This window comes from Melanostigma gelatinosum (assembly GCF_949748355.1).
Source record: "Melanostigma gelatinosum genome assembly, chromosome: 1".
NCBI classification, from domain to species: Eukaryota; Metazoa; Chordata; class Actinopteri; order Perciformes; family Zoarcidae; genus Melanostigma; species Melanostigma gelatinosum.
In genome coordinates, this window is record NC_136634.1 from 26,482,918 (window position 1) to 26,507,770 (window position 24,853).

Here is a 24,853-nt window from a genome sequence, read left to right on the forward strand (position 1 = left end):
AGGGCCGCGAAAAACTTTCAGTTCAGGCCGCAGGACCGCATAGGTTATCAATTGAAGACACCAGAGATATTACTGTTATCCATGAGACGGTCAGTTACAATATAGCTTCCCACCACCTGGTGGTGGTAATGCGTCAGTCAGATGTTTAACAAGCTGCAATAAGCAGAAGAAGACATTCAGCTAGCCGCTAGCCTGTAGCGAAAGTTATGGATAAGTTATTAAAGAGTCTAAATGTCCCCCCAAAAGTCTAAATGTGTGCGCAAGTACAACCCTGACTTCCTTAAGTACGGCTTTGTGAACGGAGGCAACGAGGCAGAGCCGAGGGCTCAGTGTGTGGAGTGTGAGCTAATGCTATCAAACGAAGCTCTGAAGCCTTCAGAAATAAAGTGACACCAAGCGACCAAACATCCAACGCTCATGGGACAGCCTGTTGGGCTTCTTGTTGTGTATGCAGGTTTACATACACATGACAAATAAATGTCTTTGTGATCATCACATTCTATCATCATTTATTTAACAAGGGTTTTGCCTGTTCAACTCCGCGAGGACACCGGCATCCTCGATCCCCTCCCCTTCCGTTCCTACGGCTTGTTTGCGCAAATACGTCACAAAACATGTGCGTGTTTGGTATCCCAGCATGCCCAAAATCCTCATCTTTGCAAATAAATCATCGATTTTCTTTCATTTCTTATGGTTTCTCCACAAAAGGAGCCCACACACACACTGTCCAAAGCCACCATAACCGCTGCAAGTCGTTTCTTGCAGCATTTCGACGGAAAAAGACACATTACAGACCCGACAACGTGCTAGCGGATGTTACCATGGAGCTACTGGCTTCAGAAAAGGCTAGTACTTATAGTACAAACCTTATCCTCCTCTTCCATAAGCCGTCAACCAACGTTTGCGTAACTGAGCTATTCTCATACTCTATCGTGCGCTCGGTCGCAGCCATTACGCACAGCAAGGCCGCTACTCACACACCACGTCTTCGACCATATATACATAGTTTTTGCAATTTGCGGCAGTTCACTGATAGTGTAGTTACAGCCCTATACTGTCCTTTACCTGTACAGATACAGCCACCGGCAGTTATTTATACTGAAAGATACTTTTTTATTTTATGCGGACAAAAATCTTAAATTTTTACTGACTCCAAAGGCCCACTGCTCTGTTTCTGTATGACCTACAGGTTGTCTGACACTTTTGATGCATATAGTCAGAGTGGGCCCCGGGACACTTTGTACTTGAAAAGTTGGGCCCGAGGTCAAAAAGGTTAAGAACCCCTGGACTAGTGTACTCCTTCATCAAAGAAATGGAATACAAAATACACAAAACATGTGACTCAAACTTTTAAATGAAATAGAAAAAAATAAACTACAATAAATATCATGAAAGAACAGCAGCTTGTGTGTCTTTAATGAAGTGAGGAATGTGACTGTCTGACCTCATCAGACCAGCTGGAGCTGGTTTCTGTCTTCCAGTGAGATGATGTTCTGTGTAATGAAAAACATGAATCACCATAAAACATCCCCAGTTGATTACTTACATTAAGACAATTTTTTTTTAAATGTTGTGTTTAAATATGCATGTGAAGCATTATTACACACAGCACATGGAGAGGAACGAGAGAGTAGAGTTTGGTGTGTGTGTAAGAGCTGCTGAAGTGGAGATTTATCATCAGAGTCTGAGAACAAACTCAATGAGAGGAAATGTCCTTTATTGTCAAATTCAATAAAGTGCATGCAAAGTGTTTATTTACTGGGGTGTTTCGCTCTAAAGGGGACATCACTTCATTAGAAAGACTGAAAACACAGATAGTGAATTTCATCATGCAACCTTTTTTAAATAAAATCATTTAAAAATAATCTGTTTCCAGCTTCTCAAACATGAGAATTTGATGCTTTTTATGTTTCAAATCATTGTAAATGGAATATTTTTGATTGTTTGTTCGTTAAAATACAACAATTCATCCCTTTATACATAAACCATCATTTTGTGACCAAATTAATCATTCGTGATCAGTTGATAATGAAAATAACCCCCCCCCCCCGTCTTGTCATGACATCTGACAAGCTCTTTGTCTCCAGATGTGAGTGACAAGATTCTTGGCATAGCTTTGAAATTCAGCACATACTGCAGTAGTACTCTGACACACACACACACACACACACACAGTCCTGTTTGATTGTGTTCCAAATGTTGCTTTAGTAGGTGAGAGAAACAAAGTGTGGGAACGCTGGCTCTGCGTGGTTCTCCAGAGCCCGGTGAACAGTAGGACCTTTGTGCCGGAGCAGGGCTCTCGCTGTCAGAGGACCTAATTCAGCTAATGATCAGGACGGAGCTAACAAGCTGCATGAAACGGATACAGAGCAGAGGGCAGACACTGTGTGCACTCATCTGATCCCCAACATCCATGAAGCAGATGGATCCCTGTCCTCTGCCTTATCTGTGTACTTGTTCTTTAACGTTTTCACGGCTTTTCTGGCTGCAATGCAGTAAAATGGATGGATGGACAAATCTGGAAAATGTTCGGCAAGATAATAATAATTCAACGCTCAAGGATCTTTTATTGTCATTATGCAACACGGGGATGAACAACCAAATGCAGTTGTAGCCCATTTTCAAGAAACATGACAAAGAAAACCAAACCAGTTTTACATTCCTGTAGAGCATCTTTTATATTTTCATCATAAGGAACGTAAACAGCAGCAACAGAAACAATTCTCTGATCAGATAATGTGGCCGACATCTTCACATTCAAAACTCAACATGAGGAAAACAATGTCCATCAACTGTGACTGTGTTTACATCCTGATGCTTGGTGTTTAAACTCAGAGTCCTCCAGAGTCCTGTGGTTTGTCCATCAAGTGCAGCTTGATCCGGGTCCACGATGGATCCAGGTCTCTGAAGATGTGGGCTCAACAGTCACCGAACTCCCGCTGTAGGAAACTATATATTCTGTTGGTAGTGTACTTCACTTTGCAATTGTTTTAGCTTCTGTAGTATCAAATACTTTTGTTTATAATTGAAACCGGCTGACTTTTTGGAAAAGGCTGGATCACATGCGGTCTCTCCCACAGTTTAAGAGGTCCTTGAATCTAACACTTTCATCCATCTTATTTTCCTGCGACTGAACATCAGACAGCCAGGAGCATGCTGGGTAGAGGAGCAGCCTCGGGTCCTAGCTGGGTTAGCTTAGCTTCCATCCCGGCTCTCCTCCCTGAGGCTGCTTGGTGGTGTTTGGTCCAGCAGGTCTGACCAGGTGGGCGGCGATCGCCTCAAAGGCCGCTGCACCTTTTCAGATGTTGAGTGTATTCTGTCATAAATACTCCAGTAATAAACATAATTCTCTGTGATGTACTCCATTCGTATAATAACAGAGGTACAAACACTGTATATAATATATACAGCGAGAATACCAGTCACTGAACAAGAAGATACTGTTAATGTACAGAGTGTAGACACTTCACGTACAGAGTGTAGACACTTCACGTACAGAGTGTAGACAATGTCAATGTACAGAGTGTAGACACTTCACATACAGAGTGTAGACACTTCACATACAGAGTGTAGACACTTCACATACAGAGTGTAGACACTGTCAATGTACAGAGTAGACACTTCACATACAGAGTGTAGACACTGTTAACGTAGAGTGTAGGCACTGTCAACGTACAGAGTGTAGACACTACGGTTGTGAAGGAGGGTCCCCTGCCGTGATGATGGTTGGCTCAATACAGTTACAATACCATGAATCATCAAAAATAAATAGCAAGACATCGTTTTAAAAACAGACAAACTCTGTGTATACAGTTACAATACCATGAATCATCAAAAATAAATAGCAAGACATCATTTTAAAAACAGACAAACTGTGTACAGAAGCCTGCTGTTCAGTCCAAGTTTTGTCACGTGACTGTGAAGCACAGAATCGGAATAGTGGAAAATGTGTGTTTTTTAGGGGTGTAACGGTTCACAAAAGTTCAATACGATACAGTTGTGCCACTGTTTTTAATACAGCAAAAAAACAGAAATGCCAAATCCTCGCTGGTGAGACTCTCAAGGGGGTGTGACTGAAGAACATGGCTCTTCATCTCCATTCAGTAGTGAGGTAATGTGTCCTTACAGTCACCTAGCTTTGTTTAGTCCGTGACGTCCGGCCGTCTGTTGTCAGAGGAACAGCGGGTGCTTCGGACATTTGATTCCCTTTTTGGGCTTTTGTTTTCTTTTACAAAGCAGGAATTATGGTCTGGAGAAATGGGCTCGTGAAGGAGTAGTGTCACGGAGTAGTGTCATAATAAATATGTACGTATACATACATGAGTGGCTTATTTGTCAAATAGCACCAGTTCATCATCTGTGTCACTGTCAGCCATTGGAGAGTTGCTGGTCTGACCTGCTGCCTTTTCCCATACGGTTTTATGTGGGGCCGCCTTGCTTTCTTCCCACTGCGGAACCATTTATTTACAGCAGATTCTGCACATGCTGCAGTAGCTGCATCTTCTTCTTCTGGTCCCTCCAGTGAGATAAACATGAGGTCTTCTACTGTGGCTGTGTTGAGATTGATCCGCCAGTCAGTTTTGACTCGATTCAGAAGAGAAAACGCCCTCTCGACCTTGGAGGTGGACATCGGCATGACTTGAATTATTTCAATTATGTGGAGTATGTTGGAACTCCTCAGACCACACCCTTAGAATCAGTGCCCATAGTTCCTCCCACTTTAAACCTCTGTAATTCCTGTTGACGACCTTCTTAAGACAGGTCCACTCTGCCATTACGCTTTCTACATCGCAGCCGTTTTTCGTCAGTATCTCCTTGAAATGCTCTAGGAGCAGCAAGACCTCCTCGTTACCATACTCAGTCAGATCTTTAGGCCAGTGCTTAGGGTCCAGTTTACACATGGCCATGAGGATTGTGTCTGTTTGAAACCTTTCATCAAGGCAGGCCACAATGTCATGGATGAGCGGCTCTCTGGAACTCTTCAATCGCTCCTCAGCATCTGCATAAGTGTCAGAAAGCTCTACACCTCTGTAGCTACCACACCTACACTCCACCTTCACTGCTCTCTGTTTTCTTTGGGCCATCACCTTTCGCCATGTCTTTCAGCACCTCTTTGGAAGTCTCAATAGCCTCCACAGCTGTGGGAAGAGAGACGCTGTCCTTCTGGAATTTGAGAGATAGATGGGACAACTCACCCAAAACATCCATGTAAAGACCTGTATGGAGGAGGAATTCATTGGACCTGACCTTCTTGAGCCATCCTCTCACTCTTGCAGCATCTGCTTTCTTTATATCTTGCCGCTGATCACTTCCCAACTCACTTAGATGAGCGATGACTGCAGGGATGTTCGTCTTGAGTGCTTTAAGGGCTCTTCTGCGGTGATCAACCCATCTGGTCCCATCTACTCTAGTGGGTGTCAGGACAGATTCGTCTAGCAGTTCAGCCAGCTGGTCCCGTGCTCGCGTCATCTTTTCTCTGACCCTCGATAGAATGACGTATAGAAAGACAGGAACCCATCATTCTGAAAAATGAAAAGAAAAACACAAACAAGGCGTTGAGAATCAAAGTCCCACAATGTTTATGCTGTTTGCTTTAGAGTCCAGCAATGTCAATAAATACTATGTTTTTTTATATCAAAAGTTTAAATATCACACAAACCTCTCAGTTCCCTGGGAGGCATTCTTGCAGGCCAGCTCTAAACGATGAGCTAAACAATGAATGCCCATTAGCCATGGTATGTCATTCTTTAGCTTTGTGTAGATGCCCTGCCTGCATCCAAAGTTAACGCTGGCTCCATCTGCTCCGAATCTAACAAGATGATCGGTCCAGTTAGGGATGCCCTTGGAGATTAGCAGTGACGGGATGCAATGCAGGATGCCGTCAGCTGTGGCGCTGTGAGCCACTTCAGAGAAATCCTTGTACTGTATGTGTGTAAGTAACCTTTAGATTAATTGATAAACAATACACTTGAGCAATAGATAATTGATAAGAGATCATTGATCATGGATAATTACCCTAGAAATTCCATGCGAGGGACACCTTTATGCAGGAATTTCACATAAAGGACCTCCTTCTCCGCTGTTGACCTGTCTGTGCTCCCATCAACAAGGACACTGATATATCTGGAAGCCAATACTTGCTTGCTAACCTCAAGCTGTATTTGTTCTGCGAGGTACTGGGTAAAAACTCTTGCTTGTTTGGGGTTAATGTAGGCATCTTCAAAAATCAACTCCATGCCGCTTATCCAGATTGACTAGAGATGGATAATAAGCAAATGGCTTCTCGTGTTTAGCAATATGGTAAGCAATGTCAAACAGCTTAACCATTTTGCAGGACGCCGTCTTCTGCATCAGATTCACAGCTTCCACAATTGGCTCTCTGTTACTGAGCTGATTACTCCATGCTTCTGTAAAAACAAAAATAGTATGTTACATGTGATAAGGGACTTAATCTAAACATTTAAACCTTGAAAACCCCCAGTCAACTGCAGTCTCAACTAATTGTATTTTACCCAAATAGAGGATTGGTTGTCAACCACAAGATGGCAGTAACTTGTGAGGATGGGGGGAAAAAATCACTCACTGACTGCACTCTGTCTAACGTAAGCTAGCTAGCTTGCAAGCTAGCCTTTGTAGCTAACGCACTATCAGACCTAGCTAACATTAGCTAACGAACGTTAAACTAGGTAAAGCGAACTAAATCATTTAAAAATAATTATTACTAGTTATCACTCACCGTCGGCGTTGGCGTGTTGCTTGGTCGCCTGGTGACGAAAGGCCACGTATTTCTTTATGTTTTCGCTCCCCTTGATGAAGTCAGCAGAATAATTTGCCTGTGCTGGATTGACGACTTTGGCAACTCGTCCACAAGTTCGACATGCCTTGCAAAAAATTCGGGTCTTTTTCTTGTCGTCGTCTTCCTCCACCCCAAGCCTATCTAATTTCCATTTTTCGATGCTTGTGGTTTTGATGCTTGTGGTCGATGGGTGTGTGCATTTTATCTTTGGAACCTGAGATGTTGACGGAGACTGTCTGCTGATCCTCATTTCTCCTCACACTCGCAGTCACAGGTCTGACTAAGAAGCGCTCCATTTTCGTTCTTCACGCAACATCAGTCATGGCGAAAATCAAAAACCTTCTATGGCAACTGGACCGGGTCATATAGGCTACGATGTTTTTGACAAGTTCATTAAATTATCATCATTATATATTGTCGGTGATAGTGATATCGGGGGCAAATTTATATTTCTTAGGGGCATTTTTGCCCTCGTGTATTTCCGACGCTGATTACATTATATAATACAGCGTATTATATAATGATGCAAGTGCATTATAAAGTTTTATATATATATATATATATATATATATATATATATAGCCATTATAAAGTGGGGGCAGGTTGTTTTCATTCTTTAATGCTGCTCGGCAACAGGCTACAGATCATTTTCAATGGACACTGACGCGGTGAAGCATCAACCAATCGTATCGTTTTGTTTCACTATTTCTGGTTCGATCTAAAATATGGAAGAAAAGCGTATTGTTGCCGTTAGCCAGTTCCTGGGTGCTATTCAACGACACAACTACGCCAACGAGTGATGGAGCTACACGATGTATCTGGACACGCTGGACCGTGTTGTCGCTCTGTCGAGCGCAGTGTGAACACAGAAGACCTCCGGGAGGCGTTTAATGCGCCTTTACCATACGTGTGTGTTCATGATGTTCATGATGGTTAAGGAAAGAGTGAAGCACCACAGACAGCAGATTGAAGCCTGTGATCATGTACATGTGTTGGCCCACAATAAACCAACTCTGAGGCCCCAAAAGTAACCTGACAAGGTTTACCCAGCATGCATTCTGTTTTTTGGACAGCCTTAGTCCCTCTCGCTGTGTCTCTCACACACACACACACACACACACACACACACACACACACACACACACACACGCTCCTTTGAAGTTAATGACTTCCTCTGGTGTAGTAGACTTCCTTGAAGAACTGGACAAACAGCCAATTAACACACAGAAACATGGACATAGAAACACACACGTGCCAGTCTGGACTATTAAAGTTGTAATGACTTTGACTCTTCAGATTGACCGTGCTGTGAAGCTTGGAACATTTTCTACACTTATGTTACAAGTGACCAAGCATCCATCAGGTCTGAAGCTGCAGCTTAACTCTGTATATGACAAGAATGTCCTGGAAGATCTCGTAGAACATGCTACAGTTTGAAACATGCACTCAGTTGTCCGTTAATTAGAAGTATTTCAAATGTTCATACATCAGGGAATATTAATAATAATCTCCTGATTAACTCGAGTGTGGACATGAAACGTGGGATGTAAAAGGGTCCAAAGTGTGACCTGTGTGTTTGAACGTCAGCTCTACGAGCCTCTGCTCCGGGGACTGAAACACAGAACTCACACTGTGGGCTTTCCAGATGATATGCAGATTCTGTAAATGAAAGCCATCATGCTTTGGATTTTGTTGTGGGAGGTATTGTTGTTGAAGCATTGAGGCATCATTATTCCTGTTTGAACTGGAGATAGTTAATAACCATACAGTAATAAAGAGGACCCAGATCTCTGCTCATGGGGGAACGTTGGCTCCCTATAAATGAAAGCGTACGGTCTAGAGCTGATCTATATGAAGTTACTTCTGTTGTGATTTGGCAACTTATGAATAAAAATGGACTTGATCTGTCGGGTAATATAAAGAATGTTTCTCCTGCACTGGTCAACTTACAGATGTTCTATTTTTGCTTCCATATCGAATGTTCACATTTCAGTTCTGCGAGATAATACCTCATTTATATATTTAAACAATTATTCAGAACACTGTACAGTAACAATAATTGTCTTAACGTTTCATGGTGATATCTGTCAGGCTCCTGAAAGTGAAAACATATGACTGACTAGTATTATCTTGGAACTTTAAGATATTCTTGACAGAATTCAGACTTCTGATCACATGGGTCATGTATGAGCAGTAGATCTGATAGCAGTGGGGTGAAACATGAACTATTGTTGTGTGTGTGGTCAACACACCATTAGAGTAGTCATCAGCCATTAAGCATACATGGGTGGGACCTTAAGAACACACTGTTGTTATCCACCTCAGACTTGACCTGACCTGACGTCTAACACAGGTTGTGCTGCTAATCACAGTACTCGTATACTGCAGGGACTGAAAGAGCTGCTCGCCCTCTGCTGACCTCCACAACTAAGCTCTGCTCACTCTTTATGCTGCTGGTTAACAGAGCAGACTGCCTGAACCGCCGCTCATCTTGTCACAATCTCTTCTTCCTCACACCCATTGCCCTGCACTCATCCAGGAACGCTTCTCTAACCTGATGAGTTTGTCACAGTGGTTGTCTCTCCTCTCTGCCTCTGGTGGTGGCTGCACATGCAGATGGTTCAGGTGAGAGAGATTATTTCAGGATTACTGGCCTTCTGCCTGTTGGACCAGAGTCATGGCAATAGACAGGTTGGGAAAGACACTCAGTGTTGACATGAACCCTATGCAACTAAGACACAACCCTGGCCAACCCTTGTTGTGCGTGTGTCTCATGGTTTGTAAAGTGATGGATTGTCAGGATGTATCAAATCCCAAGAAATCAAAAGGTTGTTTGAACTCCATAAACGACCCAGTACACTACAGTGTATTATTCTACCTGCTCTGTGCTCTTACATGTGTGGGATTGGTCGGTGCAGTCGGATGATGTCATGTTGAAGCGGAGCTGCCACCAACTGTGGTCTGTTTGCTTCAGCGTCTCTAAGGGTTGTAAATACTAAGCCAGCGGTTCCCAAACTTTTTAGGCCGCACACCCCCTTCTACATCCCGACCGGGTTCGCGCATTAAAATAAAAATAAAAAAGCAACAGAGCCGCATAAAAATCGGACCAATGAGAGAACAGTTTGCTTGCGTGTGGCGTTTGTTTACAATATTTAGTCCGCTGTTAAATGTTGCAGTGTGAACACAAACCAAACAAAGGGGCAACTGCAACATTGTATCATATTAATCCCTGAATCGGAACAAAGCAAACGAACTACGGGTGTGAAAACGCCCTGAAACACTGCAACAAAGTTTCAATAAATTTCAGTTACACAAGGCGTCACTTTTAAAGAGCAATACGGATGGTGAGGACACACGCACAGACTCAGAGGCAGATTGCATCACATTTAATTTACAATTAACCATAGCAGTTACATTAATCTGAAACAAATTACAATACAGTTACACATCACGACTGATCATCAGAGGTAGGGGACTGAACTGGATACAGGAATACAATTATGTAAGACAGCAAGGCAACACCATGCAAAGTACTGTGTAATTTGAAATTACTTAAACACAGTAAGCCACGTAAAGAACAAAGAGTATGCAGAGGCTCAGAAACAGATTTAGATAAAAGAGGAGGAGTCCATTTGAGGATTTTCACATGCAGCGCAGGTGGCTCAGCCTGCAGCAAGAGAGGGAGAGGGAGGGGAGAGAGTGAGAGATGAGTATTCCCAGTAACCTAGTAGCAATAAAAACAATAATATTTGGCCACATACTTACATGTATTAATGCGACGGATGGGCCTGCATCTTCGCACAAAGCTCTCCGATGTTTGGCGCAATTGAAGACAGTTTAAGCCTCAGGTCTTTCTCAACAGCATCCAGTCTTTGCCGATATTTAGTCTTTACTGCTGTCAGAGCAGAGAAACCAGCCTCACACAGATACGTTGTGGCAAAGGGCATCAAAACTCTCACGGCTTTCTGTGCCAGGACTGGGTATGCTGGCATTGCCTTGGTCCAAAAATCCACAAGTGACTTTCGTTGCTGCTCCTGAAATGACAGCTGTGGGACAGGGAGGGAAGCTTCAAATGGGTTGCGAATCCACGTCTGAGATGTGTTCATAGGTGGGAAGTATTTCCGGAGCTGCTCGGCAAGTTGTTTGAGGTGTTCAATTATGAGACCTTTCACATGTTCACCCATGATCACGTCGTTTGCCTCCAAGAACACGTGAAGTGTAGGGAAACACAGGAGCGTATTCCCACTCACACAGCTTGTCCAGAACAGTTATTCTGTAACTGACCAGATATGAAGCCTGTAGTGCGTCATTTATAGACCAAACACATGAATGAGACTCCAGTTGTTTTTGGCTGTTTTGTAACTCCTCCAATTTAAAAAAATGTAAGGGGCCCCAACGCACCTCTCCGTTCCCCTCGCCTCAGAGATCTCTCTCTCGCTCTCGCTCTCGCTCTCCCCCCAGATGTCCCACCTGACAGTTTCCCCGATTTCAGCCAGTTTAGCATATTTGTTAGCATAATGTTGCTGAATGCATGAAGTTTGCCGTTAGCTGCACAAGCTAGGCTGGCCTAGCCTAACCAATGTTTCCTTCTTGAAACAGATTCAGATACCTGAACTTGTGTATCGGCCGATGCCGTTCCAAAACCAGAGTGGGTGTGTATATGTATATGTATGTATACTGTATATGTATGTATGACGGCACAGCTACGGTTATCTGTTTCTATTGGTGTAACGATACACGTATTAGTATTAAACTGTTCGGTACGAGGCTTACGAACCGAACAATACGTTTGAATAATACTAGTGCGTTTGGAAAATGCAGAAGCTTAAATTGTGGGAAATATAATGTTTTCGGTGGACTGCGCTCACATAGGAGACAACGGGCTGTGACCTCTGCACCCGGAACATAAAATTTATTTTTTAAAAGACTGCTGAGGCGCCGCACGTGTGTTCTGGGAGGCTACGCTAAACTAGCTTAACAGGAAAACAACAGCAGCACACAAGCTACAAACTACCCGCAGAGTTTAGCTGTTCCTACTGATTCAAACAGGCCTAAAGAAATCACTTCACATCCCCATTCCTCCTGACCATCATTCCTCCAGACCATCATTCCTACAGACCATCATTCCTCCAGACCATCATTCCTCCAGACCATCATTCCGACAGACCATCATTCCTGCTTTGTTAAAGAAAACAAATGTCCGGACAATAACTCCGCGCATGACGGGATGCTTCGTAATTAACGGACAATGCATCTAGTCAGAATCAATACAATTAACACAATGACAAAAACAAACTCACAAGAACAGTCACACATATTCATATGACAACAAAGCAACAAATCAATCCAGCAGACCTGCAGCAACACGCATTCTGCTACACACTGGCTGTCAGGATCCAGGATCCCTGTCTGACCTGATGTTCCATGGCCACACCCTTGAGTGTGCACAGCTGAGGACACTCCAGCTGATCACCTCCTGCTGCCTGACACACCAGACTCAGGGCCCACTAATGAGTCTGCTGGCACTACATAAGCTCTGGCCCTGCAGTCTGGGGTTGTCAGGTCGTACCGTCTTTCACCCGCGTCAACCCCGTGGCGTCCTCTGCTCTCCTTGTGTGTACGGATTACACTCCGCCGCTCTGCCCTCCTTGTGTGACACGGACTACTCTCGCCGTCAAGCTGCCAGCCCTCTGGTGTCGGACCACGGGCTCCACACCTTCACACATTCGAAATAAAACCTGTTCATAGTAACTTCTGTCTCCTGTGGTCTTGCGTTTGCGTCCTACCTGCGAACTCCCACATAACACTGGCGGGCCATTCAGATATTAGATGTAAAGAAACAAACGCAGTTGACTTAAAGACAAACTCCATCATCCACACAAAACAAAGCTCTGTAAAATAATAATAATCTACACCACGCAAAATGCTAATAATGTCATAATTTCTTCCATATCTTTCAATTTGAACTCTCACTACTCTGACTAAGCTTTGCACTGGAAGCAGAGCAACTGAGGAAGACAGGAGCTGTCTCCAAGTAACTCAATGACTATTTATATATATATATATATATATATATATATATATATATATATATGCTGGGCAACGATTACAATTTTCAATAATGTTCAATAATGAATTCAAATAAATTAAAAATACTTAGATACACAATACACAAGTATTGAAGTATTTCAGTGTGGCTGTGTGTGAACCATATTAGACTGGCTACAAACGAGTAATTAGCCCGCTGCACTCAAGTGACAGTTAAGCTGCTTATTGGCCAGCTGGAGATTAACCAGAAAGTCCCACTTCACAGGGGTCCACACACACACACACACACACACACACACCCACACACCCACACAGAGCCAGTCATGTGATGCTTAGTGAAGAACAGTCTGTCAGCTCAGTACCAGTCTCATTGTACTTCAGCAGAACGTAACACGATTCATCATCCAGAGCAGCACATTACAGGACAGGGTTTGCTTCTTTAAAACTACGGAGGGCCGATGTGACGGTGTTACCGATCGACACTTCCTGCTGCTGCTTCACAATAAAAGCCTTCCAGCAAAGAAATAGTCATTGAGTTACTTGGAGTAACTTTGCCAAATAATCAGATCGTGGTTCATGCACAGAGGCCATGGGACATTTGGCACCGCAGCTGGTGTGATCATTGCGAGATGGTCTCTAGTTATTACTGATATGTAAAGGGTAGCAGATTAACTTTGAATTCTTAGTAAACTAGACCGGTATGCAGAAGAAGAGTTCATATTGTGATAACATTTTTGATTCTTTGTCTCCAGCTGCCATGTTTAAAAAGTAGAACCCTGTCAAAGTGTTGCACGATATGCACTCGATGGCTACATACGAGACATTGTGCTAAATCTGTGTTTCTATGGGGGGTGGCAACCTCCCGCAGAACAACATGTTGTATTTGGTTTTAAAGTTTAAATGCATCAACCTGGTGCACTTTGAGAGCAACGTTCAGAGGCTAGATCTATGAAGAACGCTGTGCTCCTGTAATTGTGCATTGAACATTGTGCTCTCGTGGTGTAACGGACCATCACAGTATGAAGTCAAGTTCTACTGACATCGTTATCCACCAATATTCAGTCAAATATGTGATCAGAACATCATTAATGCATTCTGTTCGCTCTGATAATGATACATTGTAAACAACTGGAGGAGAGCTAGTGAAGTGGCTAATGGACAATGAACGAAGGTGAGCGAGTGTAAAATTGAACCTTCCCAGGAACAACGCCCACCGAGCCTGTCGGGAATTTAGTCTCTTGGCAGAGCGGAGGTAAGAGAGATTCTTATGGTCTGTCCAAATGATGAATGATTGTTCTGCTCCCTCCAACCAGTGCCTCCACTCCTCGAGAGCGAGAACCACTGCCAATAGTTCGGTTTCCCACATCATAGTTGCGCTCTGCGGGGGTCAGGCGCCGGGAAAAAAAGCGCAGGGGTGCATCTTCTGATCCTGGGGAGACCGCTGGGAGAGGACGGCCCAGACTCCAGAATCCGAGGCATCCACCTCCACAATGAACTGCAGAGAGGAATCAGGATGAATTAACACCGGGGCCATAGTGAACAGTTGTTTGAGGGAGGCGAAGGCAGCCTCTAGAGTCCATGTAAAGGGAATGGCAGTGGAGGTGAGTTGCGTCAGAGGGGTAGCCACCCTGCTGTAATTGCGAATAAACCATCTGTAAAAGTTGGCAAACCCCAGGAACCGCTGAAACTGTTTCCGAGTGGTGGGAGTAGGCCACTCTGCCACTGCCTGAACCTTTGCTACATCCGCCCTCACCTGCCCCGGCTGGATGATGAATCCAAGGAAACTCACTATGGTGACATGGAATTCACATTTTTCCGCCTTTACAAAAAGCTTGTTCTCCAGTAGTCGCTGTAGCACTAGACTGACATGCTTGATGTGTTCCTCCATGTTCCAGGAGAAAATGAGGATGTCATCAATGTAGACCAAAACGAAGCGGTTGAGCATATCACGGAGGACACCGTTCACCATGGCCTGGAACACTGCCGGGGCGTTGGTGAGGCCGAAAGGCATGACCTGATACTCAATATGGACTAGAGGGGTGTTGAAAGCGGTCTTCCATTCATCTCCCTCCCGGATCCGAATGAGGTGGTCGGCATTGCAGAGGTCCAGTTTGGAGAAGATGGTGGCCTTGAGAAGGGGCTCACAGGCGGGGTTAATGAGAGGGAGAGGATACTTGTTCTTGAGGGTGACATCGTTGAGACCACGGTAATTGATGCAGGGACGAAGGGTGTGGTCCTTCTTGTCCACAAAGAAGAAACCAGTGTTGAAGAAAATCATCATATAACTGTGAATTGAACTCGAATTGAACTGAACGCATCTGGACTCACACGTAAACAGTTACATAACGTGTTATTCTGGTTCTCAGCAGCGTTTTTGGGAAATGATTCTCAGGACCAGATAGAGAGTGATTAATCTCTCAAGAGCACCAAAACAACTCCGTACATGGAGTTGTGTTCTGTGTGCCCAGAACAAAATAGGAACCTGCCCAAATTAGGAGTCCAGATGTGTCCTGATCCTTGATTCAACAGACTGGAACGTAGCAAAAGGAGGCGTGAATTTTGACTATAAGAGTGATCTGTGAAGAGCAGTACATTGGGAGTTTTCAATATGCTGAACTTGTTGATGTTGGCTTGTTCTTATTAAAACACGACCCGCTGGTTGGCAACTCCAGTTGACCCTCTGTCCTCGTCATTTTCGCTACGACACCAGCACCCACCGGAGATGAAGAGGGTCAGATTAACCCAGCTGCAAGGGAGTCGTGGATGTACTTCTCCATAGCCTCTCTCTCAGGACGGGAGATCTTGAAAAGGCGGCTAGAGGGCAGAGGGGCATCAGGAAGCAGGTTGATGGCACAGTCATAGGGCCGATGAGGGGGCAGTGTTAGGGCTCGCTGCTTGCTGAATACCTCCCCCAAGTTGAGGTAAGTGGGTGGCACTAACGTGAGGTCAGGGGGCTCAATAGTGGATGTTGCAATTACGTTAGTGGGAGCTGAGGCTGACTGGAGACAGTGAGAGTGGCAAAATGTGCTCCAACTAACTACAGTCCCTGTGGACCAATCAATGTGAGGGTTGTGACGCTTAAGCCAAGGTTGGCCGAGGACCACTGGAACATGTGGTGAGGAAATTATGAGTAGTTCTACTGTGGTGATTACCGGACAGGTAAAGACTGTGGTGAGTGATGTGAGCCAGGAGTTGTCCATCCAGGACTGAGGGGTGGTCCGGAGGCCATCTGACTGTCCGCTAACCGGCCTACCGGTATACCGGTAGACCGGTTGAACCGGTATACCGCCCAGCCCTAGTACTTCCCAGAGGATTGTCTCATGCTGGCCGATCAGGGTGCCCTGGGAGGCCAGTGTTTGACGGAGGAAGTTCGGGTCCGCTGGGTCCATACTGGCCAGATTGTTCTGTTACGGTCGGTTTATTCTGGACCCAAATGCAGACACCGGGACAGCAGAGTAGGTGAGAAAAAGGGTTTTATTTGGCTTGTCTGTGGAGCCGGTGGAACATGCAGGTGGAGCAGCGAGGCGGTGTGTGCAGCGGCGTCTGGGCGGCGACCTGGCACGGGAATCGCTGAGGCAGAGAGAAAACACAAGTTAGTTGAAAACGTCAAAAAGGCTAACTTCCTCTAAGAGAAGATCTAAACTGAAATGGGCCGCGGTTGTAGCTACCACTGAGCTGAAGGAACAATCTGGCGATGTCTGCAGGAAGCCGGGGTATTTCAACTGAAGGTGATGAAGGTCTAATTGTTGTCAGGTGAGGAGATGACCCCAGGTGCTGGATGATTGCAGCCACGCTCAAGCCACACACACACAGACCAGAGGGGAGACAAGCTGAGGTCACAGCGGAGCCGTGACAATAATACTTCATTAAAACTATTCATGACAAGATCTGTTTTTATTTCCTAATCATTTCAAAAGTACAAAAGGATAACATGTCGAATATTTGATTGTTACTGACTTCAGAGTGCTTTAAATTATTTTATGGACGAAGACAATAGTGTGGATCCTTGTAGAGCAGCTGCTGTAATCAAACAACAATATGGATCATCGATTAGTACCAGCAGCAAAACAAACAGGATCAGGGATCTCTAGTTCTATTTGATCCCTTTTCGGCTGATCTGATCTGTAACTTTGATCCATGTTACGTTCCGAACCGTGAGTTTTATGATCCGTTTCACCTCGAGCTCCAGCTATGGTGGAATGTAAATAAGTACATTTGGGCTTCCCAAGTTGGGGGAAGCGACACAGTCCGGACGAGGGCTGCTTTAAAGCCGACACGGCCGGAATTGCGAGACACTTTCCGAACCGAGCTCGAGCCGGTCGCTGCCCGCCACAAAAACCTCAGAAGCATTCCTCTTGTAGAACTCCATGCATTGCTACAGTATGTGGAGAAATACAGAGACAAACCTGCTGAGCAACCTACAGGTTGCTAACCTGTGATTGGACCACTGCTGTTCAGAGGAGGGGCAAATGACCAGTGGGCAGTGAATGAATATGCATCGGGTGTATACGATGACGAGGTTTGATGTTAACGTGGAGGTTTAACAGCGCAGGCCTCATGACCTCTGGTCTAATCTGGGGAGCAGATCTTCTGCAGTTAAGTGTGAAGTTCTAAAAAATATGAAGCGCAGCAAAAATAACCTCATCCAAGGAATAGGAAACGGGTCACCCACAGACTGTTGTCCATTGTCTGCTGGTCCATGTCAACAAATAGTTTCTCACAGACGCAGCAGCTAACGCTGCCTTTAAAACACTCTTATTGTATTCTGAAACAGTCAGTCAAACTCAGGGAAAAGCGAAGCTGTTCATGTCATTACTTTTATATTCATGAAATAACTATACAAATGTCTATTCACTAGCTTAGGGCCCCACCTCGGCGATTTGGCCGGCTGGAGAGTTTTAGGGATGGCCTTGCAGACCCCCCCCCGGTCCATGTGGGACAGTAGTGGCTGTGGAGGCAGGTGGCCTTCCGGGAGTGGTTTTAAAGAGGGGCGGGAGGGTGGGGTGCGAAAGGCGTAGCAGGCTGAGCTATGGTGGCCGTGGGTATTTGTAGGGTGTGGCCGGAAGTGGCCCCGTGGAGGTGTGGCCCTGCTCCTGAAATTCAGCTAAGGTTTATCTCCAATTCACTAGCTTAGGGCCCCACCTCTGCGATTTGGCCGGCTGGAGAGTTTTAGGGATGGTTGGTGGAGGGTAGCCTGAGCGAAGCGGTTTGGGGAAAGGCTAGTTTGAGGGTCCACTGCGGCTCCCAGGCCTTGCAGACCCCCAAAAGCCTGCCTACGGGAGCAGTGCCGCCTGCCCGTTGCGCATGTCGGTGGCGCTGTGGCGAGTGTAGAGTTGGTAGGCGGGGAGGGCCAGCGGCCCAGGCTTTGATGGTGGTCTGGGACTCCTCTGCTCGCTGCGGTGGTGGCGGCTCCTACGCAGGAGGAGTGGCCAGGGAAGGAGCCGGGATTGATGCCGGAGATGGTTAGGATTCCCCTGAAGTGCAAGAGGAACCAGGATCGGTCGGCGATGCGGCCAGTCTCTGTGGTGAACAGTGGTTCGTGGGGGGCGGTTTGCTGTGTTTTCCTGGTTTGTAGTTAGCGCATGAGGAGTTCGTAGGGGCTCAGGTGTGGTTGAATTTGAAATATAGTACGGGGACCGGCTCTTCTCTTCTCTTTCTTCGAGGCTGGTCTCTGGCAATGTCGTCCGTCGTGAAAACCCCCCAAAAGACGGCAGAGGGAGCGGCATCGTTGTTGGCCAATTGTGTGACTTCGTCGCTGGAAGTGGGCGGGGTGGGGGCACTGGCATCCCGGTGCCAGATGTCCCGGTTATGGTCACTTGCTGTGTTTTCTGAAGTAGGCGGCGGGGGCACTGGCGTCCTGCTTCCATTGTTGCTTTGCGTTCCATGCTTGCTGCATCTCGTTGCCTGCTGCGTTGCGTGGCTGCGTCATGCGTCGTTCCGTTGCTGCGTTCAGTTGTTGCTTGATGTGATCCGTTGTTGCTTGCTGCATTGCTGAGTCGTTACTTGCTGCGTTGTTACGTTGCTGCGGTCCGTTGCACTGTGTTGCTGCATCCCGTTGTTGCTTGCTGCGTTGTTGCGTTGCTGCATTACGTTGCTGCGTTACGTTGCTGCGTTACGTTGCTGGGGTCCGTCGTTGCAATGCGTGGCTGTTGCATTCTGCCGTTGCTGCATTCTTGCTGCGTTGCTGCGATTCGTTGCTGCGTTCTGTTCCTGTTGCTGCGTCCCGTTGCTGCGTTACGTTGCTGCGTTACGTTGCTGGGGTGCGTTGCTGGGGTGCGTCGTTGCAATGCGTGGCTGCTGCGTTCTGCCGTTGCTGCATTCTGTTCCGGCGTTGCTGCGTTCCGTTCCATTCCGGCGTTGCTGCGTTACGTGGCATGGCTGAGTCGTTCCGTGGCTGCGTTGCTGCGGTCCGTTGCTGCGTTGTTGCGTTGCTGCGATTCGTTGCTGCGTTCTGTTCCTGTTGCTGCGTCCCGTTGCCTGCTGCGGTCGGTTGCTGCATTGTTGCGTGGCTGCGGTCAGTGGCTGCGATGCGTGGCTGCTGCGTTCTGCCGTTACTGCATTCCGTTCCGGCGTTGCTGCGCTCCGGCGTTGCTGCGCTCCGTTCCATTCCGGCGTTGCTGCGTTGCGTAGCATGGCTGAGTCGTTGAGTGGCTGCGTCATTGCACTCCGTGGCTGCGTTGCTGCGTTTCGTTGCTGCGTTGTTGCGTTGCTGCGATTCGTTGCTGAGTTCTGTTCCTGTTGCTGCGTCCCGTTGCCTGCTGCGTTCGGTTGCTGCATTGTTGCGTGGCTGCGGTCAGTGCTGCGATGCGTGGCTGCTGCGTTCTGCCGTTGCTGCATTCCGTTCCGGCGTTGCTGCGCTCCGTTCCATTCCGGCGTTGCTGCGTTGCGTAGCATGGCTGAGTCGTTGAGTGGCTGCGTCATTGCACTCCATGGCTGCATTGCTGCGTTTTGTTTTTACTTGGTATCTGCATGGTGGAAAAGCGGAATGGGGGAGGGGGACAGAGGAGAGGGAACCTGGCAAACCCCCTTCTACATCCCGACCGGGTTCGCGCCCCCCCCCCCCCCCCTCTTAATAAAAAAAAAAAAAAAGAAGCAACAGAGCCTTTTAAGCCTTCATAGCCGCATAAGAATCGGACCAATAGAGAACAGTTTGCTCGCGCGTGGCATTTGTTTACAAGATTTAGTCCGCTGTTAAATGTTGCAGTGTGAACACAAACCGAACAAAGGAGCAACTGCAACAAAGCAAACGAACTGAAGGTGTGAAAACGCCCTGAAACACTGCAACAAAGTTTCAATAACTTTCAGTGACACAAGGCGTCACTTTTAAAGAGCAATACGGATGGCGAGCACACACGCACAGGCTCAGAGGCAGATTATCACATTTAATTTACAATTAATGAGCGACTAATGTAGCCAGGATGTCTTCGGACAAAGCATCAATGCGGCGACACAGTGTTGTTGGACACCGGGATCATGTCCAACTTTTTTGCTTCTTTCTCTCCAATCATACATTCCACCATCTCTCTGGCAGCTGGTAAGCTCACGTCTTCGGCGATTGTGTGCGGTAGCCCCTTTCTCGCTATTCTGTAACCAGATATGAAGCCCGTAGTGCGTCATTTATAGACCCAACACATGAATGAGACTCCAGTTGTTTTTGGCTGTTTTGTAACTCCTCCAATTTCGATATAAACAATGTAAGGGGCTTTTGACTTGCACTGGCATGTTTGGTGTTCAGGTGGCGACGTAAATAAGAGCTTCAGACTGTTAGCCAGAACCTCACTGCACACCACGCACTGTGGCTTTGGGGAATCTGCGTTGCCAATCCAAGTGAAGCCCAGACACAGATACTTTTCATCATATTTCCTCTTTTTTTCCCAGTCTGAAGCTCACCCTCGTTTCCTCTTTTTTCACCTTGACTCCGCGATGGGCCGATGTGCTCCCGATTTGTCTGTGCTATCCCTTCCTCCTTTTCGGTCTCCTCCGTCTCATCTTCCTCTGACTCTGGCTCGATTTCTTCTCCCGGTCTCTCCCCAACGCACCTCTCCGTTCCCCTAGCCTCCATTTCCTCTCTATCTCTCTGTCCCTCTCCTCTTTTACGACTGATAGCTTCAGATGTCCCACCTGACAGTTTTTAAATAAAAATTACATTTTTTTTAAATATTTAATATTATTACACCATCAGACCGCCATTACACTTTTCCTCTCGCGCACCCCCTAGAGGCAGCTCGCGCACCCCCAGGGGTGCGCGCACCCCACTTTCGGAATCCCTGCTCTAAATGGTCCAGTGTTATTCAAACGACTCGTACCCGAAGACGTACATAGTTACAGCCTTAAAAATGAGCTGTGGCGCCACAATGTGGTTATAAGGTGGTATTTCAGCTGCAGGACAGCAGTATAAAATGCACGGACCCGCCACTGGATTTCAACAACCTCACCAAGGACTCACCAGTAGCATTACAGCCGGTCCGTTATACTTTACTCTATACTTGACATTCAACGTCTTTTTAAACTGTTTTTACTGGTAATCCAGTTTTGTGTCAGTCACTACACGATGAAATAGGAACTTGCAGAAACTTCAAAGATAATCCATCCTTGAATAAACTTGTTACCCCGGGGGTATCACCATTCTGAAAGTGGCAGAAAAGCATCAAATAGCTGCTCTACAGTAACGTCACAATAAGAGACACACTGCTGGTGGTGTAGATGTCGGAGCGACCAGCAGAGGGAGGCCTCTCAACACAGGCCGTGCTCACCACATGATGACACGTCAACTCCACAAGAACGTACTGTTACTGCAAAGGACACTTCGCTGTGATAGACTGGCCATGCGGACGCTCATTGTTCTGCTTGGGAATGAAGTGAAACTAGTGGCTGCCTGGTGGGTCGGACACTTTGAGAGGAATGTTGTGCTTTGGAAAATGGCCAACTGTCAAGGAAAGTGTGCAAACGTTGTAGTAAATGGGCAAAACTGCTGTAGACCTTTAAACCTGCTAGTTCAATAAGCTGTACGCGCTGGCTGAGTGCAGGTTGCTACAGCTAACGGCTAACAGCAATTTAAATTGTATGGACCCAGTAGTAGAGCAGAAATGCCTCCTATTAGATGTTTTATATATGTTAACAGTTCGTGTACCTTTAGATCAGGGGTGTCAAACTCATCTTCACTCTGGGCCACATCAGCATCATGGTTTCCCTCAAAGGGCTGGTTGTAACTGTAAGACTGTTTAGCGACAACTCCCTAACGTATTGTTAAATAACTCTGCATTTGATTATTGTTTATTGAAATGTGAAAATATTGTACATGCAGTTATATAAATGAAAAATGATATTTAAACACATTTCTGTTATTATAACATAAATCATTTTAATTGAGGGTTAAGAAACCAACATGACTCTATCAAAGATCAAACTATTGAAGAAAATAACAAGGACAAATATCAAACACAAGTTATGACATTAACTTTGTTCAAAGCTATTTGTGTCACCTCTCTGCATCACTAATGTTCCTCCCTGTCATCGTCCTGTGCATGCAGCTACATCCAAGAGCTGCTCACTGAGAGTCAGGTCTGATAAACATGGACAGATGATGTATCCGTGTTGTCTGTGCTTTCATCAACAGTTCATTAAAAACACAAGTACCTGCTCGTCTCTTAGCTAGCTGTGTTGTTAGATTGCTGCTAGTTCATGAACTCGGTCTGCGATGGTGTTTCTTCACAAACTGACATTTGTAAAAGTCTGTATCTGGTCGGAGCTCTGCTCACATACCTTCAGCATGCACTGGGCTGTAGCTGTGTAGATATATTCTGCTGTGATTGCAGTCTGCCTTTTAATTCTTGGACAGTTTGATGTTTTTCTTGGAGGCTAAATTTAGCTCCGTGTTTGGTGTCAAAATGCCGACTTGAATTGTATCCTTCATCACCGACACGCCTCATAACACAGAAGACAGACCCGTTTTTCTCCTTGAAGCACAAACATGTATTCGCTTTCCCATCTTTCATTACATTTTCTTCCCTCTGTATAAATTTTTCTCTTCGTGGACATTTTGGGATTATTTGTCGATCTTTTTCAATTGTTGGAAAACCACTTTTCGGGCTGTTGCCTCTCCTGTCCACCTGTTGTGATAGTTTTAATGCCGGTACACAGACAACATGCTATCTCATAATTTCAACTTTCTATCTCATAATTTCGACCATGGGGATACTTTTATTTTCAAGTCTAACTTTTTATTTTTTTCAAAAAAACTAAAAAATCTTTTTTTCTTTTTCTTTTTGTTGCTGGCGGATTCGCGGGCAACATAAAATTACGTGGCGGGCCGGATTCGGCCCGCGGGCCTTGAGTTTGACACGTGTGCTTTAAGGGAAGAGGAGGAATATTGGGTTAGTAATAGCAAACCTCCTCCACAGTCCTGCCCGTGCTGTTCCACCCATCAACAGATTATCCAAATGCACCTAGAAACGCAGTGAAGAAGAAGACTGCAAGCTGGTGAACATAGATGTAAACAATGCTGGATTTTAAATACTGTAATAAATGATTCACGAGGAAGGACAATGCCTTTAACACACAATGTTTTAGTGAGTAACACTGAATGTAACAACAAAGGAAACATTCTAGGGCCCCTTTAGATTCTGCTAGAGCTCCAAGATCCACAAAGAACAACACAAGTATCGGTGGAGGAGGTTATCCAAACAAACACACCTGATCTAGAAATAGGAATGTAAAGAATGTGGCTTCATTTCAGCAAGGTGTGTGTGTGTGTGTGTGTGTGTGTGTGTGTGTGTGTGTGTGTGTGTGTGTGTGTGTGTGTGTGTGTGTGTGTGTGTGTGTGTGTGTGTGTGTGTGTGTGTGTGTGTGTGTGTGTGTGTGTATTACGTGTTGGGCCAGCATTGCTTTGAACCCAAAGAACAAAATTTTAGCTCACCGTTGCATCTAAAATCAGTCCTTACAGCCGGCTCCCCGTACGTTAAAGGTTCCATGTGATATGTTTGTTGCAGTAGTTGCAATTTGCAAAACCAGCATTCAGAGTTGGCTTCTCCTCCCCGGCTCATTGAGGGTGAGGGTGCTCCCCAACCCCCAGATTGACTCTGGTTTTGGAACGAGTTTCGTCCTTTTGGGTTTCTCAACCATTTTCTTCGCCTCTTCTTGGATTTGTGCTCACGATCCAGCACCTAAGTCTTTAGAGAGGTCGACGCCCAGAAAGGTCCGAAAGATAGCGAAATAAGAAGAAAAGAGAAAATGCAGGCAGAGGGCAGGCGCTCCCCACACAGATGATATATGTTACATCATATGTGTTATATTCTATTATTGAAGTGGGTGTAGTAAGTACGTAGTAAGTGGATGTAGTTTCTTGGACCACTAGTTAGTTTGTGGACTACGGTTTTGAAGCCTCGAGTCAACTTCGGCCGTCGCCATCTTGGTTGTTTGGAAGCAGAAAGGACACAGCCGACTGTGGCTCAGTGGTAGAGCAGGGTTGTCTTTCAATCAGAGGATCGGCGGGTCGATCCCCGGCTCCGCTAGTCCATGTCGATGTGTCCTTGGGCAAGACACTTAACCCCAAGTTGCTACGATGTTCCTGCAGTGTATGAATGGGTGTAAATGTGAGTTAGTCCTGATGGGCAGGTGGCACCTTGCGTGGTAGCCCTCATCAGTGTATGAATGGGTGAATGATGACATGTATTGAAACATTTAAGTGGTCGAAAGACTAGAAAAGAACTATACAAGTAAAATCCATTTACCATTTACACAAGAGGGAGGAGCTAAGGACAGCTGAACGCCGAATAAGACATTTCAGGCGAACTGTTACAAACGTCTTTCATGAACACGCTGTGAAAGGGTTAAAGTTGTAAGACGAAATCACGGACAATTCTCAGACACAACAACTGTTGTGTTCAAAGGTCTCTCAAACAGAGGAGAAGAAGCCCGCTGGCCAGTCCTCTTCCTTCCTTGAAGCAGCAGACTCTACTCGTGTCCTTGCCTCACTCACCGAACATCAATCTGATCTCTTCCACAGTTCAA

General features: G+C 45.8%; 1 protein-coding gene across 1 annotated transcript in view; it reads left to right on the forward strand.

The window, feature by feature from the left end:
* Nucleotides 1-24,853, forward strand: part of LOC306775081 (rho family-interacting cell polarization regulator 1-like) — a gene marked incomplete at its 5' end in the record, with an annotated part of 107,218 nt that overhangs the window by 21,584 nt on the left and 60,781 nt on the right. The gene's annotated exons all lie outside the window — the stretch shown is intronic.